Raw genomic sequence first — 19,738 nt, 5'->3', positions numbered from 1 at the left:
GTCTGCCCAACCTGCTTTTTATTAAGATATGAAAGTTATCTTACTTTTTTCTTTTAGCTTTCCCCCTGTTTACATACGAGTCTGCTAACAGGAGCCTTTAGGCATTGCCAAATGGTTCCTATGTAGAAAATGTTCTGCTGTACATTTCAGAGACGGATTGTGAATTGAAGTGCTCTGTTTACATTTCTAAACTCTGAAATAAGAACGTACATTCTAGATTCAATGCAGATGTAGATGTCTTTGTGTCCATATGGTCTTATATGTACATGTGTGTGGAAGAAAAAAATTGTTCCACCACATCCATTAGTTTTAATGGTGCACAAATCCAGGGGTGATTCTTGTTGGTTCTAGTATATACCATTGCACATTGCTTCCAGATGGAGAAGAATCTCATTTATTTCTTGGTCCTTGTTTAACTGTTGAAACATGTGGAGTGACAGCTGTTCTCAGCAGTGAAGAAGATCAAATTTATTATAGGGGTGTATATGTGGTTTCTTCCTTTCAAAACAAATATTTATTATAATAGCTTGAGATGTGGCTGTTTGTATTCATTATACCAGGGACTTCAGATCTAAGGCATCTGCACTGTATTATATGTAAATTGTCTGATGCACTGGATAGACTAAAATGATTTAGATCTTTGGTTAAATAGTCCCGCATTTTCACCTTTTGCAACTAAGTCGAAACTTTAAAATGATGACGTTGCATCAGTTCTGTAATAAATCTCTTTTTCAGTATGTTTTTAAAATGAGTCCAAACCCCCTATTGGTGGAAATTAGCAATCCATCTTTGTTTTCAGTTTAGTGTTGTCTTTAGTGTTAGTTAGTTACGACTTACTTACTGTATCATATTTGATATGGACATTTCTAAGATCTCTAAATTATCAACATGATCAAAACTTACTGAAAAACTGCTGCACACGATCTATTACATGACTTCTGTTGTCTGATTGATAGTGTATACTTTTTTTTATGAAGTAAAATGCCTTTTAATATAATTCTACAACAAGTGTTATGTGCAGCTTTTTGCTTAGGTTCACTTGATTATCCATACATCAAAATCTTTCAAATGCAATGCATTGGATTTTGAGGAATGTTTGTTTGTACATCTTTCTATCATCTCTGCACTCTAAAAAATGCTGGGTTAAATACAACCCAGTGCTGGGTAAAATAGGGACAAACCCAGCAATTGGGCTGTTTTGACCCAGCGGTTGGGTTAAAAGTTTAACCCAACCTTCTGAGTAGTAACAACCCAATTGCTGGGTTTGTCCCTATTTTACCCAGCACTGGGTTGTATTTAACCCAGCATTTTTTAGAGTGTGTATTGTATCATCTTACCAAGACATTATTGAGAGATTTAGAATGATATTTATCTGCATTTTATGTAAGTATTCTGCTATATTGTTATAAAGATCTCATTGATTTACATTACAAGCTATCAGAATATAATTTCACTTTTTGGACATATAAATATCAGAAACTGCACTTAATTGCATATTTTTGCTCAGTTTGAGCCTTTGAATAAAACTGAGGTTTAGTTTTAGCTCCATATTCACCTATATCTTATACAGTATGGGCCACGAAAAGCCATGTGCATCAAATATAATAATAAAAAACATATCCAGTTTAAAAATAATAAATACTATTTAAAAAATATTTTTGTAATGGTTTGATACATTTGTCCAATTATTTAACAGGGTGTCATTAAATTAATACAAATACTCAGATACAAAAATTCCCTGATGTGTATTCTGGTAGAGAATAATGCTGACCTTGACCCTGCTCTCAAAGCCACCTGCCATATGAGGGCTATTTACTTATGACCCATGATTTAAACTCAAGTCATCCTGAAGTGTGGAGGAGGAATTTTGTTTTACAGGAAACAAGGACATCTGAGTAAGGCTACAAACTAAAGCCTTCCAGCAAAAAAAAAAAAAACACACACACACAAAAACACCCAGTTCGCCTTGTTACGTTATTGGCTTCCCCAAGGGTCACTGAATTATGAGTCATTGTGTCACTGTGTAGTCAGAGCTAATGCATACCAGGCCCTCATCACCTCACCCTGATCCCAGATCAGTACTAACCACACAGCAGTCCAGTAATGCTAAAGTACAGCCCAGAGCACACAAGATAGATACTTGATGCTGTGATTCGGTTGCATTCTTCATGCAGCTGGTTTCCCTGAAGCAAAAACTAGGAGTAAAATATGATAAAAAAATATAGGCTATCGATTATATTAACGCCTAATGGGGAATGCAAAAACAATAACTGTTTTCAAACAGGTTACCAATTTTTTTTCGTTTTTTCGTCATACAAACGTGGTCCTGCTGTAAACTCAGTTGCTGACCCAATATTCCTGTGGGGTCACAAAACAAACAGAGACAGCAAATGACTTTTTTCTGTACTGTATATTAAACGGAGATAGAAGAAAGCATTATACAGTTGAAAAATGATATACCGCTGCTTACAGCCACTATTGAATTACATATTTTGAGGGAAAACTACAATTTTTTTTCTAAATGTTATATTTAGCAAGGATACATTGAATTGATCAAAAGTGTAGTAAGTCTACATTTTTACAAAACAAATCTGACTTGTGTCACGGTTTCCACAAAATTATACAAATATGAATCAGCAACACTGATGATAATGCATGTTTCTTGAGCACCAAATCATGATATTAAAATGATTTCTGAAGAATCATGTGACATTGAAGACTGGAGTAATGGCTGCTGAAAATTACGCTTTGCCATCACAGGAATAAATGACATTTTAAAATATATTAAAATAGAAAACAAATTGAAATTATAATAATATTTCATAATATTTGTTTTTACTGTATTTTAGATAAAAAACAAATGCAGCTTTGGCGAGCATAAACAACATTAAAAACAATAAAAAAAGATTACCCTAAACTTTTTGAAGTGATGTGCATGTGATATAGTTACACAAGGAGACAAGTAGAAAGGGTAGTAAAGGGTCATATTCTGTCAGTAAGTCTTTGTATTAGCTGCAGCCTCATATACAGTTGAGGGATCTTGTATGTAAGCCTCTGCTTCTTTTGAAGTCCTTACTCTTGATTTGAGCTGGGACCAAAGGAATCACAGTACGCTGCTATATGAAAATGCTCTCTTTATTAAAACGTAACTTTCTGGAGGATTAAACTCATATCCTGTACATTCTTGTGGTATGCACACATTTAGTCATGTTCCTTTCACTTGTCAGTGTCTCTTGGTTTCTTTGGAAAGGACACTGCAGATACTCTTGTGTTGAGTAAGCCGATTTCTAGGCTTTTTGCCACAGTATACTATAATGTAAGACTTGGCACGTGTCTTCATATTTCACTGTGAGGAAGGAGAGTGTTGGGACACACTGGCTTTCAGATCTAGTTGAGTCTAAGTGGAATTGTGTATGAGAAAAGATCAGAATGTAAAAACAATTTAGATATGTTTATCTATAGACATACTTGTCTCTTTGGGAGAATAAACAACATACAAGTGACATCGTTATTTTCTTTTATCTTTTGTTGTCATTTTATATTTGATTATGGCCTTTCCATGAGTTCAGATTGTCTCACAATCACTTAAGTGTGTCAAGTGTTTCCAGATGTACGTGTTATATGTTGTTTTTTAATCTTATCTTTATGTTCTGGCTTTATTTCAGGGAGTGATTGTTGTTGATTAACTACTTTTACAGTGTTTTCATTGTTCAACCAGTGACAACGGGCAAGAGGGTTAAGGGTAAGTGGATGTGTGGTGGTCAACCAAGGAGTATCACGTTGGGAATGGGAGGATGAGTGGATAGATCTGTTATAGATCTGATAGTGCTACTTGGGGTGTTGTTCTTTTATCTGGACAGTGTGTGTCCCCCTGCATGTCCACATGTCCCCTGGGCTCATAACAGACTTGACACTTCCCTCACCCCCTCTTTAGGCTCCCTTTGAAGTGTGCTACCAGGAAGCATGAAAGGTGAATCACCAGATGATGAACATGACAGCTAAAAACAAGGTTGTTTTTTATATATACAGAGGAGGCCAAAAGTCTGAGGTCACAAGTTTGAACATATGTGATTTATATTTCATTTAAATGTGGAAAAACATTTTATGACATTTTAAAACAAAGCATCTTATGACATACAATGAAAAGAAAGATGTGTATATCTAGGTCAGTAATCAAATAAGTCAATTTGTGACTGATTATGTAAACTCCTTTGTACAGACAATCAGATGTTTCTCTTGCACTGAATATGATCTTTGGATCATCTCAAAGCATAACGGAGAATGATCTTCAGGTTTGACACAAACTCGAGAAGTTCATGCAGCTCTGACTGCTGCTGCCATTAAAACAAAGACGACATATAGACATTCTCAAATTAATGTTAATTTTCAAATTTTGATGGTGATAATATCATTTGTAATTAAACTTTTTGTATTAAATTAGAAAATTTGATCAATTGTTACCTATCTCAGACTTTTGTGTGTGTATGAATATATTTTTCCTTCTCTTCTTTCTTGTTGTATCTAGATTTTGTTTGGTTTATATATTCAAATACAGTTTCAGCCTTGTTTGATATATTTTTTTTCTATCTGCTGTCTGTGCAGGTGTATAAACACATCAGATGGTGAGAGGCTTTATTTGTCAGGATGTTCTGGAGAGAATGATTTCATGGGTTGAGAGCGGCTCAGACTGGATCTTCAGCTGTACATATAACATAATGTGATCCTTGTGAACTCTAGTGTGGCTCCTGTTTGAAGAATCCTCCAGGCATTTCCTGAGGAGGCATGGCCTCGTTCAGAGCTTTCCAAATTACATGATCATATGTAGGCTAACTGACCACCTCTCTGCTGTTGATTAACATCCCTAAAAACACTGGGCTTTTATGACCACAAAAAAAACAAAAACAGGTAATGCTTTTTTTTTTTGCTTAATTTTTGGGCTTAACTCTACATTTACGATAGACCCATTTGCAGGGGCGGACTTAGTGATTTGGGGGCCCTAATCAAATTCCACATATGGGGCCCCAACAGAATAACTATGTGCTATTTTACGCCTAATCCTTATTTTACTCACTCGCTCTCATAGTTTATTGTTTATTTATCCCTTCACAACCAGTAATAAGTCAACCTGATGCTGTTATAAAGCCATATTAGGCTATCTTATTTGTTTTTGTTTTTTTTGGATCACAAAAGAAAATGCTTTCACTTGTCCATTTAATAAATTGTAAACTTTTTCATTCTTTTACTAACATAAAATTCTCATGCAACTCATTTCATATTCCAAGTGTTCTGAAGGCATACGGCAGGGTTTGCCGAGAAACAAATCGAAAATGTAATCGAAGTTAGCCGATTATTAAGCGAAAATCTCCAGTCATTGCATTCGTGGATTTATACGAATGCGCGGCAGTTCCCGCCGGCGCGCCTGGGAAAAGCACACAAGCCAGCTAGTCATTTTGAAACATCAAGACAAATAAAATTATGACTTGAAACACAATCATTTCTTTACTGAGGTGAATATCCCTGTTCTCTCTACACGGCACAATGAATCTCTTATTTACATCTTATCTACACTTTGTTATAATGAGAGGATTCCCGAGCTTGCAGAACTCAGCACTTGACACAAATTTGGCATTTTGAGCGGTGAGTGGATTCTAACTAAAACCCTTCAGGTCATTGCGTTCAAGAAATTAAACGATATGTCTGTGATTGGCTACATTGCTCAACGCTGCAAATATGTTTTGCCAATAGGCCTTTCAGATGGGGCCCCCTGATTCCCCGGGGCCCTAAGCTGCTGCTTAATACCTCGCTTATTGGTTAAGTCCACCCCTGCCCATTTGTCTGGCAGATGTTGAACAATTTCTCTCTGTGTTTGAAAGATACATGATTCATCAGGGTTATTTTAATATTATTTATGAACTTTTAAGGTATTTATTAATATTTAGGATTTTTAAAAAATGTTTTCAGTTTTCATTTTAATATTATTTTAAATTTTATAATTTTGTTATGTGGTTTTGTCATTTTTATTAGTTTTTATGTAAATACTTCTATTTAACTTTATTTTATGTTTATGTTTATTCTTATTTTTAAGTTCATTTTAGAACTTCAGCTTAAACTTTTTTCAGTTAGTTGCCAAAGTAACATTTCTTTCTTTTTTTTTTCTTTTACATTCAGGTTTTGATCTAATATATATTTTTTAAGCTTTATTTTAGTTAACAAAACAATCTTTTTTGCTAATATTAGATATTTAATTGTGCATGCTTATTTCGTCTTTACATCTACCATCAGATTTCATTTGCTGTCATATTATGCTCACTTATAAGTTTCTTATATTTAAAAACACGAATTTGTTAACACAGTTAAATGTAATCTTTTCATACTGTACATTATAAGGCTGTGATGGCTAACTTCACTTGCAGCATTCAAAATGGTTGATTGATATATTTTCATTTTTTGTTTTATTTGTTATTAATTTATTTATACAAAGTCGTATAGAATTTTAATACTGGCCATTTTTCAATTATCAGTCATAATAACATGATGATTGCCTGAATTATTGTCAGCTGGTTTTTAATATCGGTATATCCATAAATATGGTCTTTTCATTCTCTGTGACTGTAAGCAGTATTTCAGAAGCACTGGTATGCTTTCATAAGATGCCCTTCAAGCACATATGGCTCTGTGTTCTCCAGCAAATCAATAAGCATGACTTCAGGAGGGAAAGAGAGACAGAGATAGAAGGGGGTGACGGAAGCTTGTCTGTATTGAAAACAGATGAGACAGAATTCCTCTAACAGCTTAAAGGAGGCTTTGAGTGCTGGTTCAGACAGCATCGCTCCAGCCCACAACCCCCTCATTCTCCAATACACGGTCTGACTCATTTTTAGTTTTGCCCAACAGGTGTTTATTTTCTTCTACCATCATATTACAGCTATGTATCATAAACTGAAACCTTTTCTGTTCGTATATGATATGGACAAACTCTGCTAAAATAATTGGTATTTTTGTCTGTTCGTTTTGATAAATCTGCCATAAATCAAATGCTCCTGGAGAGCAGTAATAAGCCATGATTTCCTCAATTTCTGGTTATTTTATTTATATAGTTCTGTGGGTTTCTGTTATAATCCATCAGCTGCCGAGAAGCACTTGCTCAAATATCACAGATTGATTTTGGTGAAAGAGGTCTCATCTTTTACTCATCTTTTATTTCTACTGTTGCTTTCACAGGCTACTGTTTGGAATGATCTCATAGAGTAATATAGTTTAAGCTGTGGTTTACTCACATGAAGTAGGTTGTGCTGCTGTTTGCGAAAAAGGTCAATAATAAGACTGAGTCAAAGTAAAAACACTACAGCAGCACAACTCCTACATTTGGAAGCCGCTTTGACGTGGGGAGGACAGATTTGTGCGTAGAAAGAGATAAAAGCTTGTTAGTTCAACAAGGCCACTTTCATCAAACACTCATGTGAAAACTATCTCTGAGACTTTATATTGGCTAGGTCGAGTAGTTCTCCATGATATGTTTGTCTTTCATAATTTGATGATTTTCATGTTTGCAGAATAATGGAGTGTGTGTAGAAAGTGTTCAGCATCTCCTGTGAATAGCTTGGAGTAATTCTCCATCTGAGCAGAGAGAGAAAAAAAACAATAGAAAACCTGCGAGAGTGATTAAACATGGAATATTCAATGTTCTCTCAACTAAAACCTCTAATCTCTTTGAAGAGTGTCCAAGTTTAAACTATATCAGAAATTCTTACATTTGGCAGTGCTGTGAAATGCAGGTGAGGAATAGGCTGTTGCTTGCTAAGGGCATCTTACGTAAGACTTCTTAAGTGTGGTATGTAAGACTATTTTTCTACTTAAACTAGTTAGGACTGCCTTGTGGACTCTGTTTGGACTCAGACTGAATGAAATGTTCCTCATGGAGGCAAAATCAACCACACATGTTAAGCTCTGTGCTTGTTTGAAGAGCCGAGTCGTGCAGAGTTAAGAAAATAACAGCTCCGGAATACAGTACACCCAGGTTGAAGGCCGCCGCTCTCGTGGGAGTGGTTGATATTTTTGCTTGGCCTTGACAGGACGTCATCACTTTATCTGCTGAAGGTGGTCGCCTGGGAAGCGTCATGTTAACGGATCATCAGATACGTCATTTATGCTTACAGAAACAGAATGTTCCGTAGTTTTCATATAACAGTTAAGCTTCACAGTGTGGCACTTAGAGACTTTCGCCTTGTTAAAATCATAAGATCATAGATGGCGCTGTTGAAAAGTGAATGAAAAGTCTGTGATCATTTACTCACCCTCCACTTGTTCCAAACCTGTATGAGTTATGTCTTCTGTTGAACACAAAAGAAGATATTTTGAAGAATGTTGGTAACCACAGTTGTTGGTAGCCATTGACTTGCATAGTTTTTTTAATACTGTGGAAGGCAGTGGCTACAGTCAACAGTCACTATTCTAAATTCATTTTATTGATTTTATTATCTTTTTTTGTTTACATTGTAATTCTTACTCAAAATGTCATAGCTTGAACTTTTTAAGATACATGTTGGACATCTCCAATCATTTCTTTTGCTTAAACCTTTTTTTTTCAGTTGACTTGCAAGCTTATATTTAGACCTGACTTTGTCCATCCTATATCCTATCCCATCCTATTGGTATTCTGTCATAATTTATTCAGCTTTATATCATCCCAAACCTGGATGACTTTCTTCTGTGAAGACATTTCTCTGAAATAACTGAAAATTATATGTACCTGGATTTTCTGTGATGCCTTTATGTCTTTTTTGAAAGTCTTTGTAAGATTTTGTCCCAATCCATTTTTATTGCATAGAAAGAAGTGACCAGCACATTCAGCAAAATTTCTCTTTTTTGTTCCACAGAAGAAACAAAGATATACAGATTTGGAACAACATGAGGTTTGGAACTCACTGTACATGGCAGAAGAGTTTTATGGAGCCAGGATAAGACGATTTAACCAAATGGGCATGTGTCTACATCAAAAGAATCTTCTTGGCATATCAGAGCAATTCAAAGGGATAAAACAACTTTTCCACTTGAGCACATGGCTGCTTCTCCTTCTAAGAAAAGCGCTTTGGAAAAGAGGGAAAAATAATGTTGTGGAGGTGTTTTCAGGTGATATACCTGTATTTGTGATGATGCTTACTAATTTCTGTAGTCTCATATTTATAAGTATATTTTCAATCCCCCAAAATTCAAAAAGGGAACTCTTGTTTCTACACTGTAATTGCAGCTCTGGTTATTGGAAGTTTCCAGACACATCAAAACATTTTTTGAAATGATAAAGGATATCCTTCTCACTGCAGCAGCCTGTGCACACAAAAAGTGCTAAAGGTTGAGAATCGAGAGGGTGTTGAGCAACTACATTTCTTTGAGGCTTGAGCCAGTACATTGTTCCTGAAGCATGAAAACAAAATAAAAAGGTCTAGGACAAGCAGAGCGGTTCCCAGTAAGTGTTGTGGCTTACAGTGTAGTGTGCTTCATATTAATTGTGTAGATAACGTTTAGTCATGGAAAAAGAGGCCAGCTGGAATATTCCAGACAGCTGCGGAATGAACTGACTAAACACCTCTCACTGTTCATGTCGTTGTTGGGAACCTCATCACTGTCGACACTGAATAATAAACATCAGTCAAGTGTGAAAACAATCAAACTGTTCACAAAATATCTTCAAGCATAGGAGTGTGGGAATACTAAACCTAGACTGCTAAGGCCGTTATTATAATTGGTCTGTTGTGTCATTTTATGTTTTTGTCCTATTTTTTCATCATTTCTGATCTTTCATGATGGTTTCATGTCTGACTCATGCAGTGGACAGAGCACAAAAAACCATGAGTGAGTGAGTGAGCTCGAGGGCTGAAATCCTATAATTGAATTAGAAACGTCAGGAATTCTTTGATTGGGGTGAAATTCCTCCTAACCCTGGGGTACTTCTCTGAACAGATGCATATGAATGAGGCTTTTGAACAGGACATCCCAGTGGATTCTGCTTTTATTCTCTCCATTACCTCCATCTCATACTTTATATTAAGGCAAACTACCTCTAGTCACATACCGTAGGGGTGCTTGAAAAGGTTTTGATTTAATTAAAGATCAATATTCTGACCTTAAAATTTTACATAATACATAATATAATAATCTGTAATTATATTTGAATAATGTTAGTTATATGATAAACCTATATTATTAGTCAAAATATTAGTCAAAAGTTAATCACAAATATTCTTTTTAGTTTTTGGTATTGTTGTAGCATTGCCTTAAAGGGGTCATAGGATGCTACATGCACTTTTACAAGTTGTTTGAACTGAAATGTGTGTTGGCAGTGTGTGTACACAACCACCCTAACATGATAAAAATCCACCCAGTGGTCTTTTGTTAATCTACTAAAATCTTTACCCCTTTCTCAAATCAAGCCGATCTCAGATGCCTGTCTGTGTGACATCACACAGACAGGCCCCTCCCACGATAGTTTGATTGACAGTAGTGTTTCAGCACAGACTGGACTGGTGTCTAACCTTAGACCCACCCTGAGTGAGCTGTCATCAGTCCGCCATTGTTTCACCGCCGGAGCAGATGTAGACATGAATGACTCCTAAGCGATTGAGGTGTTCTGTTGTTGGATGTAAATAATGAACATAGCAGTCGTCATTTACTCCCGACATCTGATCCGCTGAAGACGCAGTGGATTATGTTTGTTTTTGAAGGGAATGCGCCCCTGATCTACATAAATGCGTCTATGTTCGCGCAAATCATTTGTGATCCAGCTTCACCTACAGAAGAAGTGAGTATAAGGTTTTTTAATGAATATTTGCAAATCGCCTTTCCTAATAATGTGCTAATTAGCAAGTTTCACGATGAATGTGGCTAAAGTAAACGAAACTTTAGGCTCGGAAGAGAGGGGCGGGGTCAGCAGAGCTCATTAACATTTAAAGGAAAATGCTACAAAACTGCATGCTCTGAAAAGAGCTGTTTTTGACAGGGTAAAAAAAGGTGTTATTTAGACTACCATTGAGAAATTTTAACCAAACTATGATACAGACTTTTCATTAAGACCCTAAAAATCATATCAACTTGTGGAAAATGGGCATCCTATGACCCCTTTAACCCAGTGATTCCCAATCCTGGTCCTGGAGAACCAACAACACTGCACATTTTAGGTGTCTCCCTAAACACACCTGCAATGTATGTGATTCAAACCATCAGCTCATTGGTAAAGACGCAAAGACTTCAATTGTGTGTGTGTCAGATAAGAGAAACATCAAAAACGTGCAGTGTTCTCCTGGACCAGGAATGGGAACCACTGGCTTAACACATTCAGTTCCTATTTAGGGAAAGTAAACCACACTAGTACATTAGGAAGAATTTGAGGGTGGTGTGGAAACTTGATTGGAATCTAAAACGGCTGTAAGACACAACCACACAAGGTTTAAAGTAAGTACACTCTCAGAAAACATTAGCAAAACATGTACCTTTAGGCCGGGGTACAACAGCTTCTCACTGGGGCAGTACCCCAAGGAACATCTTTTTATCTTATTTACCTGTAAAATTGAAATATCATTACTTCTATAAATACTAATATGCACCTTTTAGGGGCAAACCTGTCCCAGTGACAAGTTGTTGTACTTCTAAAGGTACATTGTTTTGCACATTCCTTTTGCACTTGTTACTGCCTTAAATCGTTATAGAATATGGACTTACAGTACAAGGTGATTTGTTGAGGCAGCGGCTGCTTACTAAAATCAATCCAGGTTGCACTCTGTCTGTCTCCAGACTGTTGCATCCTCTGTGCATCATAAATATGATGCAGACTCATTAGATGGGTTGAGTCTTTCTTGATAGATTACAGTGTTAGGGTAAACTCTGCTTTGTCTTCCCCTATTGTTACCAACACAGGAGGCCCACAGGGAAGTACTATCTCCCCAGTGTTATTTACCCTCTATACAAACGAATATAGAGGTTCCTCGTCTGATGTTTTCAATGTCAAATATGCAGACAATATGGCAATTGTTGGTTTGATCACTGAAGATGAAGTGGAGTATCTTAGAGGTGTGGATGAGTTTGTTGATTGGTGTCAGTTTCCTTCAGTTCAAACAAATCAGGAAAACTAAATCAATTTTGTTTGACGTCAGAACAAGAAGAGACACACACCAACAAATAACTGTTGAGTGAGTGCATTGAAGTAATAAATGAATATAAATATCTAGGGACAATCATTGATGTAAAATTCACATGGGATGTAAATACAGCAGCTGTTTACATGAAAGGGCTGCAACGATTGTATTTCATGCATAAGCTTCGACGGTGTGGTGTGGACACACATATAGCTCTATTCTATCGTTCATTTGTGGAGTATTTTGACTATACAGGGTACCATTATTACGGACTGCTCGTGCACAAAGATCTTTTATATCCTTCAGTATAGCTCTGTTAAATTTTTGTGATATCACAATTGCAATTTTACACCTATGGCAAGTGATTCTGTTGTTGTGAAAGGGATGTTGTTTGATGCTGGTTGTATTTGTAATGTGTTGTAATCTGTTGATGTTTGTTTGTATTTGTTATTTGTTGTTGTTGATTACTGAAGACTTGCCACAGATACAAAAAGAATTTCCCAAAAGACAATAAACTAAACTAAACTAACTAACTAATATGCTTCACTGGACCATCAGTGGAAAGACTCCTTGTCTAAATCAGGGGTGGGCAACTCTGGCCCTCAGGATCCACTTCCCTTCAGAGATTACCTCCAACCTTGATCAAACTCACATGCATGTAACTTTTTTGTAACCCTTGATTAGACTGTTCAGGTGTTTTTGATTAAGGTTGAAGCTAAACTCTGCAGGAAAGAGGATCCTGAATGCCACAGTTGCCCACCCCTGGTCTAAGGCCAATGAATCACCAAAGAGTGGATACATGCGCTGCAAAAATCCTTCCTCTGTTGTTGCGCTCTCTTTGAAAACTGGGAGCTCTGAAACATAGCTTACTCTACTAATATAGTTTGTGTGTCTTATGGGATGTTTATCACTTGTTGACATGTATGGTCACCCAGCAGGAAGTGTCCTTACTACTCTAAAACATGCTTTCCTACTTGTGAGGCAAGCAAGGAGGCGTCGGGACACCCTGTAATGCTGAAATGCAATAAATATGTAAGATCTTGACCGAGCTCCCCATGCAGACTTGCTTATTCTGGCCCCATGCCCTGATCCCACTGTTTTCCCTCTCCGCTGGTCATCTCTACTGAAACATGCAGAGCAGGCAGATCAAAGCCGCTTCTCCTGGAGGCCTGAAGATGCAGATAGATCAAGTTTGCTCTCGCGAAAAGCAAACCCTTTCAACTGCTGTTGTGCTCCAGTGGCATTTTGATCTTTGTAACTGGATGATCAAAGTAGCGAACCTTTTCAGGATGTTGTTTCCAGCGGTAGCTCAGCTTTACGTCTGATTCCTCACGCGTCACTGGTGTGTGGCGTTCAGTCACTCTATCACCACGGTGTGTATTTTTAGAAGGAATGTTAGTTTGGGAACATTCTGTTGGCATAGGCGTTTATCCATCTGCACGATGGTCCAGTGCCCACCCTCTCATTTTTCCTCCCTTTGATTCACCACGTCCCACTCTAATGTGCACCAGCTGTGAAACCTGTGCTTGTTTTGTACTTGAAATGAACAGCGATCTTGTGTTCCTACCTGGAGATTTCTATCTACTCAGGGGTTTGCGTTCTCTGTGCCTGGGCTGGAGAAATGGCACCTTGTTTAATTGAGATTTTCCTTTCTAAGAAAACACACACATGGCTTTATACATTATGTAGCACTCTGTTGTTTGGGGAATCTGTCAGTCAAAGCACCAAAGTGTATGTTATTAGTGTAAATCAAGGCTTTTATTTCGCTGAAAGAAAACCTTGACCTCCTGGGTTCGAGCAATTCTTTTTTTGAGGACTATATTTTAGTTGTAAATTCTGATGAATGTTAAAAATGACATCCAGGGGTTTTTAAATTTGGCTGACATCAGTTTTATAATGCTGTAATTTTAAACTTAAAAAATACAGAAGAAACTGTATCATGGTTTCCACAAACATATTAACCAGCACAACTGTTTTCAACAATGATAATAAGAAATCTTTCTTGTGCAAGAAATCAGAATATTAAGATATTTCTGAAGGATCATGTGATACTGAAGACTGGAGAAGACTGGACGGAAAATTCAACTTTCCCATCAGAAATAAATTATATTTTAAAATATATTAAATTAGATAATAGTTGTTTTGAATTGCAATAATATTTCCCATTTTTTACTTTATTTTTCATCAAATAAATGCAGCACTGATCATGACTGCAGCACTGATCAATACTGAGCATAGGAGACTTCTTTCAAAAACATTTTACCGATCCCAAACTTTATATGTGCATCCGATGGAAACGTTACTATTCCATGAGGCCACAGAAGAGGAGCTGTGAATGGCAGTGAACTGATGCAGTTTTCACTGTGTTACATGACAACATGTTGTATGTAGTACATCTGAATTTCATTCACACTACACAAATTCATACTAAATAGAACATACTTTTTAATGATCGCAAAGGAAGTATCTGTTCAGAGAGTATGCAATTGCGTACACAGCTAATGATGACTATCATCAGACTATCATTTATTATACTCAGTCCTGTTGGTTTAGACATCTCCAAGATGACAAGAAACAACACCAGGCTGAGGTCAAGAGCCAGTATTGTGCTTTGAATAAAGAGGGGCCGGAGTAAGATGGGAGATGTGATTGATATTTCCTTCCTAAGCCTTGATAAACCTGTTGTCTATTGGCCTAATCAGAGTTTAATGTCAGGGATGGAAGTATTTTCAATTTTCAGAGGGGTGGTTCTCTTCTTCTGTGACTGATCTGCTGGATGACATGAATGTGACCCATATGGGGGCCTGTGGAAGTGCATAGTTATGTCACAACCTGTTTTCATTTTTTAGCAGAAAGAACTCACTCTTGTCCTGATGGGGAAACACTCCACAGGTAGAACAGCTCAAATTACAGACCTTTCTATATACTTTGTTTAGTAACTCTTAAATGACAGAATTATATTTGATATTGTGAAAAGCATTATTAATGTAACAGCAAGTCACTGTAGTTAACAAATTGTATCACTTCTTTATTTACTGTGATAACCAGAATAAAGTTGACCTATTATACAAGATAAGCTCATAAACCATAATAATATTAAAAGAAAGCAAACTCTATTGCATTACTAATTTAATAAAATGCTTGTGATTTTATTTGTTTAAAATGGTCAAATGGGAAAGCTTTTTGCCAACATAATGGTTAAGTTATAACATCTATCAGCAGGGGCCAACCGGCCAAACCCTGACCCCCTGTGCAAATCAGACATTTTACTCTTATACGACCATTTACAAATGCCTTTAATCAGCGTTAATCCAAAATATGGTAGAAATAAGTCTAGCAGAGATCAAATCAAGCCAGTAGTTGTCTTTACACACCATGCGTTAATGTGGATTTAAAACGATCGGATATTTTTAGAAGTCTTTAAATCCATCCTGTTATATTCCTCATCCTTGACGCCTTCTGGGCAGCAAGTGCCCTGGAAGGTCGTGACCTGGCTAAAGCGTGCTGATTGCATACAGACAGCCTTAAGCAATTTCTGCAGACCACAAACTGTTCTCAATCTGTGCCAGCACTGGCAGGCTGGCATTAGCACAGTGCCTAAATAGACATAAATTGTAGGTTTCAATTGTGTTTGTGGACTTTAGCATTACCGGTGCTGTAAAAGACACTATTCAACATCCTGAATCAATTCATGCTAAAATGCTCTTTATTGTACTCCCTCATTTTGTGTGGGTGATTGTTACAAAACATTAGATGAGTCTTAGGAGAGGAAAATGGCTAAATGTATGCGCAGGTGCATAAACATTTGCATGTCCTCTCATATATTCATATGGAGGATATTTTTAAATGCAATATGCAATTGATTAACTTTTATTTGATAAAATATTTTATCATTATAATATGTATTTTTGCCAGTATCAATTTTTTTTTGTTTATTTCATCTTAACACATTCTCACTCTGTTCACCCATGTTTGAGTTTGTGATGTGCACAGACACTCAATTGTTTTGCATTCGTAGGCTGTTATTCTCATGTTGAGCAGTAGGGGAGTGTTTTTCCTGGTGTCCAGCCACATTTCTCCTACTAATTTTCCCAGCACTCCCAGCATAGTTGTATTTCCCACCACATGGCCTGCATGGACATCCAGCTCTGTCAAGGTGACTTCATGTCAGATCGAGTGCAGTACATGAGTTATTTTTTTCCTTCAACATGAGGGTGTGGGGCTCTGGTAAAACTCTCTCATGTAACGATGACTCACATTCATTCAGCCCTTGATCGTGTTATTTTCACCAACGCTCTGTTTATAAGATTTAATCACAGAGAATTACACAGAATTAGGAATGTGTCGATCTCTATTCACAAAGTGCTGAGATTGTAAATAAACAATTCTCCAGTGTTGGGGAGTAACTAACTAAAAGTAGTGACAGATAAATTAGCATTTTTTTTCAGTAGAGTGTCAGTAATTCTTATTAAAACAGATGAGCTCTTCCAGCAACTGCAGCTACTTTCTTTCCCAATAATAAGTGGTTTAGCATGACAAAACACTTATTCACTTTTTGTTTTATTTGCCGAATTGCCCAGAGGACCAGGACTATATTTAGCCCAGTTGAGTTTCTCCATTCAGAACCCTTTGTTTTGCACAAATATAGCTCTAAATAAATAAAGTACAATACCATTCAAAAGTTTGGGGTTATTTTAAAAAGAAATGAATACCTTTATTCAGCAAGCATGCACTAAACTGATTAAAAGTGACAGCAAGTGACATATATAAATGTTACAAAAAATTATATTTAAAAATAATGCTGTTCTTTTGAACATTCTATCAAAGAATTCTATCAAAGTTTCTACAAAAAATATTAAGTAGCACAACTGTTTTTAAAAGTAATAAGAAATGTTTCTTGAACAGAAAATCAGTATATTAGAATTATTTTTGTAGGATCATGTGACACATCAATTGTAATAATATTTCTGCTTTACTGTATTTTTGATTAAATAAATGCAGCCTTGGTGAGCTTAGGAGAAATTAAAAATCTTATTGGCCCTAAACTTTTGAATGGTGTTGTATAGGGATATTTATGTAAATAAATGAATTAATGTATTTATGTAGTCAAGTTTTATTAGTACCTTTTACTGTTCATATTGTTTGTAGCAGCATCTTTATTAGCCATTTAAGGCCCACTCTAGATTTGGATTAAACTGAATAAATCTCCCTTATGAAATCTGTTTTTGCATGTTAAACTGATAGCACCTTTCCTTCATTTTGCTTCACTTTATTAGGGTTGAAATAGCAGTCTGGCTCTCTCGCTCTCACCATCTGTAGAAAATGACATGCATGTGGAGAAAAGAGATGAAGTGCCTCGTACATCAGAAAGCTTAAAGAACAAAAGAGCATTTGGGTAAATGAAGGTAGAGGCCTCATTTATCTTGCTTATGGCACAATCATTCAGACTATGAGTCCAACACTGTCAGCACTAGCTCACATGCTCAGAAATTGGTACATGATGCTCCATGAGTAGATTAATTATATTCCTCTAAACGAGGTTAGAAAGCATTGCGTGTTCAGTTATACCTGTGGCCTCATTTGGATTGGATTGTGCCTACAGTACAGTGTTTTCACGTGATGTTTGAAATGTGATCTCTCATAATGCATGATAGAAGAATGAACATGTTTACATTGTGAAATGTGACTCTAATGAGTCCCAAACAAGGCAAGCTTACATGATGTTTTCTAGACTATTGTTGCGTTTGAACTTTTTATTGGAGTCTTTTTTGGATCTCTGAAGAATTCATTTGAAAGTCTGTTTCAGTTGCTCAAGCCACAGGGGCTGTTGTCTTTGTCTGTTTTGAATTTCTGGAAGAAAATAAAGAAAGAATAGTTATCTGTTTCCACACAAGTGGATTTGACCACCTGAGAGAGTAAGAGGTGACTAACACTTGCAATATGTTTAACGGAGAGGACTCTCCGTTCTCTGGAAGAATTTGCTATCAGCTGTTTGTCTCTGTGTGTGTGTGTGTGTGTGTGTGTCAGGGCTGAACTATAAGGATGACCTGCTTGCCTGGGGCCAGAATGAGAGAATTTTGAGACTGTAGCACATGCTTTTGTACACTGTAAAAAAATATCCTGTTAAATGTTCTAGAAAAAAAATGACAGCTGTGGATGGATGGTGCACAGGGTTATAAACAAAAGAGAAAAAAATACACTCAGAGTAACACCCAATACTTAAATAATGCAATAAACATTCATTAAATAACATAAAATGTAACAAAACACCCTAATTATCAAAAAATAAGAAGAAACAAAACTAAATAAAATATGTGATGTCACACAGGGACTTCTGGGAATGTCCTATTTTCAGTTTTCACTGTAAACTGTATGGTAAATCATAGTTTTTATTTGCAAAAAGCTTTAATTTGATGTATTCTACAATAAAATGGCTTTTAATGTGATGTTTAACCATTTACGCGTATTTATCACTGTAAATGTTACGGTAAGTTACAGTTAACCAGTTACCAGGTATTTATTTACTGTAGAATATTATCCTGTAAAAATTACTACAATTTTTATAGTGTACTGTCACTTGTTCTATTGGACCAACACCATATATAATTTTTTTTGATCATGTACATGAATTTGTATGCCTTACAAATTTAAACATGTGGTTTTCTGTGGCATGTGGTTGTGAATTCTGCTTGTCAGCTTTTCAAATTTGTTAGGTAGATAAAATAATTTAGCTAGCACAGACAATATTTTGTCGAAATTGCTAGAATAACTTGTGATAGTCTTGGTAGAATCTATATGAATTGGTTGAAAGTTACAGTTAAATTCACAATGTTTTGCCATGTATGGCAAAAGTGTTTAGTGAAAGAGTTTTTTTTTCTCTCCCTCTCTCTGTTCATGTGTTTCCAGGATATAATTTCCTGATGCAGATTTTCTTAACCTAATATTAATGCTTATATTATTTATTTGCACATAAATTATTCATTTATATATGAAAATGCATAATAAGAAAGTACATTTTTAAATATAAGCTCTATTTTTATATGTATTTATATTTTATTAGCAATATCAGAAAGTAACAGAAACATTAGAACAAGAACATATGGGGGATTTAAAAGGTTAAGGTTTAAAAGGTAATTAAATATAATTAATTATAAATAAATAAATAAAATGTATACAGTCATACAGTTATACAATCATTTTACAATCATAAAAGTTACAACTTATAATTTTTTTAATAAGATTTTTAAGGCTTTTTTATTAGAGGCGATTCTTTGAAGTGATGAGTAAAGCAAAAGTAAATCAGAAGTAAATATTTTACAAATAGGTTTACAGTTAATGCATTGTGCTTCGTGAATGTGGAATTTTCCCAAATATAAGATCTATACGATATAAAAAGAGTAAACTTATCATTTAAATTCTAAAATGATCAATCTTAATCACTGGAAAAATGTATCTAGTAACATTGTTTTGGGGCCTGAGAAAATGTTGGCAGTGCCAGTAAATGTTTGAAAAAATGTTGAGTGTTTTTGCATAGGTCAGGTTTTGCCTACGTTGTGGGGACAAAATGTCTCCATATAAAAATAAACCTGAAATCACCTTCATGTGCTTTATGA

Source organism: Sinocyclocheilus grahami, unplaced genomic scaffold (genome assembly GCF_001515645.1).
Source record: "Sinocyclocheilus grahami isolate Dianchi unplaced genomic scaffold, SAMN03320097.WGS_v1.1 scaffold5.1, whole genome shotgun sequence".
Lineage (NCBI taxonomy): Eukaryota > Metazoa > Chordata > Actinopteri > Cypriniformes > Cyprinidae > Sinocyclocheilus > Sinocyclocheilus grahami.
The sequence above is the reverse complement of the archived record's forward strand: the minus strand, read 5'-3'. Positions refer to the sequence as shown.